The following is a 7,006-nucleotide window of genomic DNA, read 5'->3' on the forward strand; positions in this document are numbered from 1 at the left end:
GCCACCACCCTCAAGCCCCACAACGGCCCCAGGGCGTGAAGGTGACAGCAAGGCCAGCGCAGGGCCAGGTGAGGCGGGAGGCTGCAGCCCTGAGGTGGGGGCGGGGGCGCGAGAAGAGTAGGCAAGAGAGGAGGATGGTGGCCCAGGCCATCTGGGAGAGAAGAGGTGGAAAGTGACAAGTCGGGTGAGACGTCCGGGCCTAGGAAGGCCTCAGCAAGGCAGCTAGTGGAGGGGCCTGGGAGCCAGGTGGGCTCTTCAGACCCATCAGACCGGCCTGGCTTAGAGGCAGCGAAGGAAGCAGAGCTACACTTACAGTCGGGAAGACACACCAAGGAAAAAAGAAAAGGTACTGAAGCCTCAAGTGATGAGCCACAGCCAGGGACTGACCTGTAAACACATTTATGGAGTACTACGAAAAGTTTCCGCCAGGTGTACACTTCGATTTACAAGTGCTAAATGACCTTCTAAATTCCTTACTCAAACATTGTTTACTGAAAGAAGTATTTCAGGTCATGAACCTCAGCATAATGGTTAAAATGCTGCCTGCTCTGAAAATACTACTAAAAATATTTGAGTATGTGGCAACTATGAAATTAAGGAATGCTGTACCTGCTTTGATATCTTTTGCAAGCTTGTTGAAGCTGGGATGGTACTTGACCCAGAACACTTTAACTATATTATTAAGCTTTTATACCAAGTACAGGCTTCCAAGCAAGAAATAACTGCAGTTCCGGGAATGAAATCCAGGTTACGGACAAGGCAGTTTAAAAAGAACTGCAAGTATGATTTAGAGTCAGCCTTGAATGAAATAGAGCATTGTAAAGAAAAAGGTGACTGGACCAAATTGGGAAATTTATACATTAACATAAAACTGGGCTGTGAAAAATGTGCAGATTTCCCAGAGATTTTGTGCTTGTATTGCTGAAACACTAACAAAAGACTGTAAAGAAGAGAGACCAGGTGTTCCACTTCGTGAATTCGCTGAAACAGTTAGCAAAGATCCACAAAACAGTGAAGTAGAGAAAACTTTGCTGGGAAGAATCGGAATCAGTGCTATGTACTTCTACCACAAGCTGTTGCAGTGGTCCAAGGGAAGGAAGGTCTTAGATAAACTATATGAATTAAAAATACATTTTACAAGTTTAAAAGGACTTATAGGGCCTGAGAAGTTAGCACCGAGATGTCAAGTTGTGAATATTGCAGCAGAAATTTTTCTAAAAAGCGGAAGCCTAGATGGTGCCATTTGGGTATTAAGGGAGTCAGAGGGAGTCACCAATACACCACTGTGGCCTTGTGATAGACTGGATGTGCTCAATCGGCATAATCTGCTCTGTACAACTGCACGTGAAATCTTAGCGAAGTCTTTACAGACAGACATTTGAAGTTTTGCAAAAATCTACCAGGTTTTCAAAATTCTCAAGATGCCTGTGTAGAAAGCAACAGTCTTTGTATGTCATCCTCCGGAGCAGAATTCATGATTTCAAAGAGCATCCCTATTGATTTTTCCTTTCTTAGAAGATTAATTACTTCTTTAGGAAGAAGTTGTTTACGGCTCAAAGCCAGAGCCCACACAAAAGTGCTCTTTCATTGGGTTGCTACCCACCATTGGAGGGAAATTTATACCGAAAACTTCTACTGATTCCTTCCTATTTGTCTGAGATTGAAATGCTTTTAGCTATTGAAATCTTCCTGGTATCTAATGCTAATAGTATTCAGAGTCCTGGAACTTCTACACAGATGCTGCAGATAGTTTTAAAAAGATGTGAAGAAAACAAATCTCAGAGCAAGGATGACTATCAAACTGCAGTGGAAAGATTAATTATGGCTGCTCGTATATCAGATCCAAAGCTTTTCATTAAGCACATGACCATCAATGTTAATAAGGAACAGGTTTATAGTATGGAACATTGTTCTGCCCTGAAATGGTTGAAAGAGAATATGAAGTGGGCTGGAAAGGTTTGGCTTTTCAATAACCATTAGTTATTAAAGGCTTTTTTTTTTTAAGTTCAAGTAATTATTGTTGAAAATAAAAGGCAATAAAAATAAAGACAGTTTTCACTATAAAAAAATAAAATAAAATAAAATATGACACAAATGAACCTATCTATAAAACAGAAACAGAATAACTGACATAGAGAACAGACTGGTGGTTGCCAAGGGGGAGGGGCTTGGGGGAAGGATGGATTGGGGAGGTTGGGGTTAGTAGATGTAAGCTTTTATATATAGGATGGATAAACAACAAGGTCCTACTGTATAGCACAGAGAACTACATTCAGTATCCTATGATAAACCATAATGGAAAAGAATATTTTAAAAAAGAATGTATGGGGGACTTCCCTGGTGGTTCAGTGGATCAGATCCTGTGCTCCCAATGCAGGAGGCCCAGGTTCGATCCCTGGTCGGGGAACTAGATCCTGCATGCATGCTACAACTAAGAGTCCACATGCCGCAACTAAAGATCCCGCATGCTGCAATGAAGATCCCGCAACTAAGACCCTGCGCAGCCAAAAATAAATAATAAATAAATAATTTTTTTTAAAAAATGAATGTATATATAACTGACTGACTTTGCTGTACAGCAGAAATTAACACAACATTGTAAATCAACTATACTCAATTTAAAAAAATACTAAAACTGAAAAAAGAAAGAAAAAAAAACATGAATAACTGAACAAAAATTCCACCTATTCTTAAACTCTATCATTTTTTTTCCTCTGCAACCCCTTTCCCAAATACAGAAAGAGAAAGAGAAAAGGAAGAGGGTCCAAAGTACAATCTTCCCAAGATTTGGGGCCTCTAACAGTTGGGAGGACAGTTTGTAGCCCTCAAAGGAAAAGCACTGGGAAGATGGCATTCCCACCCTGCACCCTGGTCCACCACCTCCTGTCTGCCATGGTGGACTGCATAGGCCAACTATTTCCATAAGACTGATACCTACCTTCTATTTGTTATCAGAGGGGGTGGGAAAATAAGCATGGGTGCTTTCAAAACTTAGTCGTTCCAGATGTTTTGATTTTAATGTATGCGTCTTACTAATTTTATAAGAAAATAAAACAACAATCTAAACAATATAGGTCAAACTAGAAAACATTTCTCCTCTTGGGAAATAAGAACTGCTGGATGTAGATTTCTTAAAGATATATTACTTGGATATTTTACCTTCTTTTTCAAGACTTTTCCAGAAAAATGTGTTACTTTTATCTCATGAACTTCCTTTTATATAATGCAGAACCTAAACAACTTGCTTGTGTAAGGGAGGAAAAAAATTATTTTTTCTCTACCCATCTTAAGTTCATTAGCTGGGACTCTGCAAATTAGACTGAGAAAAGACAGAGTAATAAGAGAAAAGCAAGAAACAAACAAATTTATTACCATGCGCATCACACATACACACAGGAGTACTCAGAGATGAATAACTCAAAGAGGTGATTAGAACTTGAACTTATGTGGAATCTTAGCAAAGAATAATAATTTTGTAGAGAAGTAACAAAACAAAGGAAAAGGTCTTTGAGCTTCTCGGAAGGACAAATTATGGGAAGGTAAATATAAGGAAATTAATAGTAGATAAGGGCCAGTTAGTAAAGTTTGTTAAAGATTCCTCTGGTGCTATCTCGTAGCTGATAAAGATCTAGAGTAGTCTCCAGTGATTAACTTCTGTCTTTCCTGGTAAAGAGGGGAGGGGGGACACTTTTACACATTTATGTTCTGCTTTTAGGCAAATAGGGGGACTGCAGAGAACTTTTTCCTGTATCTGCCTCTTCTTAACTGCCTTCAGCTCAAAATAACCCTTGTTTTAAAATAGCATATTTTGGGACTTCCCTGGCAGTCCAGTAGTTAAGACTCTGTGCTTCCACTGCAAGGGGCATGGGTTTGATCCCTGATCAGGGAACTAAGACCCCACATGCCACATGGCGTGGCCAAAAGAATAAATAAATAAATAATAAAATAAAATAGCATATTTTGAGATGGCATATTCTGCTGCCCTTCACTTATTAGATATTATGACTAATGTTGAAGTAACTTTTTTTCTATTTTAAATTCCCTATCCATTCAAAAATAAATTTTAAAATTCCCAGCGTGGGAATCTTAGCTAATACTTGTAGAATATCAGGTCAGCCTTATTGGTTGTCTGTGTTGTCGAACCATACCATACACCAATTTCAATTACGAAAAACAATTTAGGTGCTTCGACTGTCTTTCAGTAATAATACCTTGCTTCATTTCCCACCTTTAACCTTGACATAAGTGTGGCAGTTAATGAGATATTTTATAGATGAAAATTTAATAAGAATTTTAAAGAATTTAAATTTAAAGAATTTTATAATCATATAAGTAGTTTAAAGTTTTGACTTTTATAAGATTCACAATGAAGAGAGATATTTGAAGAAATATTTTATAATGGATAATTCAGCATAAAATTGATTCTCCCCCATTTTGTGAATTTTTACTTAATGACTTCTATATTTCCAAGCTGCCATGGAAGTAGAAGACACAGGCACTGTTAATTAGTAAACAGAAGTGTTTTTATCAGTCAATTGCTGCACCAACATGTGATTTCTCTGCACTGTTGTGATAAATATTTGCTATCATCCAGTGTGTCTAAATGGGTCAGCCATCATGGAAAAGTAACTCTGTCATTTTTGTGTGTGGTCCAAATATTAGGAGGGTAAGTCTATATTGCCCGTAAGCTCTAGGTTACAGTGATTCAAACCTACATTCTATGGATTACAGAAGTCCAAAGCCAAATTCAAGTGTTTAGTAAAACTAATAAACCTATTTATATGTTATCCAGAGCTTCTCTTTAAATAGCTAAGTTTATGGTTCTCCCCCAGGTCTTGCTTATGTCACCCTGGTCTTGTGGTAATGCTGTTCTAGTGCTAAAACACTGCCTTCATTTAAAAAAACAAACAAACAAAAAACCTACCTACACAAGACATTGGTATTAAGGTTGAGAACTGAAGGGAGAAATCTTTACACAATATCAAGCCTTGGACATGCTTGTTTTCTTTAGTCTTTGACCTCCCACCATGAGGGATTTCCTCTTATCCTTTCAGGACACAAGATTACAAGCCACAGTGCCATCTCCCTGTGAGCTGATCAATACTTACATTAAATGTAAATGGACTAAATTCTCCCATCAGAAGACTTAGAGTGGATGGATAGATAAGGAAAAAAAAAAAGACCCCGCTATATGCTGCCTAAAAGAGAATCAATTTAGCTTTAAGGAAACACACAGGCTGAAAGTAAAGGGATAGAAAAATATATTCCATGCAAGCAGAAACCAAAAGAGAGTGGGAGTAACTACACTTATATCAGACAAAATAGACTTTAAGTCAAAAACTGTAATAAGAGACAAAAAAATTATTATATAATGATAAAAGAGTTGATTCATTAAGAGGAAATAACAATAGTAAATATACAGAGCACCCAAATATATAAAGCAAATATTAACAGCTCTGAAGTAGGGAACTTCTCATCCAGACAGAAAATCAATAAGGAAACAATGGACCTGAACAACACTTTAGATCAAATAGTCCTAACATACATATTAAGAACATTCCATTCAACAGCAGCAGAAGAGACACTCTTCTCAAGTGCACATGGAATATTCTTCAGGGTAGATCATATAGAGGTTCCTCAAAAAATTAAAAATATCACAAACATATGAAATAGCAATCCCATTTCTGGGTATACATCCAAAAGAAATAAAATTATTATCTTGAAGGAATGTCTGCACTCCCATGTTCACTGCAGCATTAATCACAGTAGCCAAAATATGGAAACAACCCAAATTCACTTGTCAACAGATGAATGAAGAAAATATCATATATATGTAAAATCAAATGTTACTCAGCCTTTAAAAAGAAGTAAATCCTGCCATTTGCAACAACATGGATAAATCTGAAGAACATTATGTTAAGTGAAATAAGCCAGACACAGAGAGACAAATATACCTTAAATATAAACAATTTTTGTTTGTCAAAAATAAATACATAAAAATAAAAGTCCTGTGGGCTATACCTTACAATATTTCTTCTTCATTGCATATACTTGTTGGAAGTTCTAATATTTTTTTTCCCCGCTATTATTTTTTTTATGAGATCCCCCAATACATATAATTAGAACCTGGATTACTTCAATGGTTTTTTGCTGTCAATGAGTATAAGCTTCCACAATTGTTCTAAGAAACACACACTTTAGGTTCTTGCCAGTGCAGATGGTGCCTACATCATGTTAAGCAGACAGGTTGACTGAAACAATTCGATGTTGACCTTTGCTAAGTGAAAAAAGGGACGCTGTTTGCAATTTCATGTTTAATGTACTTTGTACATTGTAGGTACTCAACAATGGGGGTTAAATGAACAGTTGTAAAAATTATGTTGTTGGTAAATAACTTCTGAAGTCTTGGATGCAATTAACGTTTTAGACGGGAAAGATCAAGAATTCCCTGGCAGTCCAGCGGTTAGGACTCCATGATTTCATTGGAGGTCCTGGGTTCAATTCTGGGTCGGGAAACTAAGATCCTGCAAGCTGCATGGAGCAGCCAAAAACAAAATAAATCGGGAAGATAAAAATGATAGCTCAATATTCAACACTTGTCAAGAAGGATGTAGCCTGAGGGGCAACGTTACCAGTACACTACATATAGCACCACTATAGTAATTAGTTGAGTGAGGCCATCATCAAAAAATCTACAAACAGTAAATGCTGGAGAGGGTGTGGAGAAAAGGGAATGCTCCTACATTGTTGGTGGGAATGTAGATTGGTACAGCCACTATGGAGAATAGTATGGAGGTTCCTTAAAAAACTAAAAACAGAACTACCATATGACCGAGCAATCCCACTCCTGGGCATATACCCAGAGAAAACCATAATTCAAAAAGACACATACACCCCAATGTTCATTGCAGCACTATTTACAATAGCCAGGTCATGGAAGCAACCTAAGTGCCCATCGACAGATGAGTGGATAAAGAAGATGTGGTACACATATACAATGGAATAT

General features: G+C 37.5%; 1 pseudogene; it reads left to right on the top strand.

Moving 5' to 3' along the window:
* The first annotated feature begins 395 nt into the window (after positions 1-395).
* Positions 396-2,084, top strand: LOC101272865 (protein TOPAZ1-like; annotated as a pseudogene).
* The last annotated feature ends 4,922 nt before the right edge of the window (positions 2,085-7,006 follow it).

The sequence above is a fragment of the Orcinus orca genome, chromosome 15 (genome assembly GCF_937001465.1).
Source record: "Orcinus orca chromosome 15, mOrcOrc1.1, whole genome shotgun sequence".
Lineage (NCBI taxonomy): Eukaryota > Metazoa > Chordata > Mammalia > Artiodactyla > Delphinidae > Orcinus > Orcinus orca.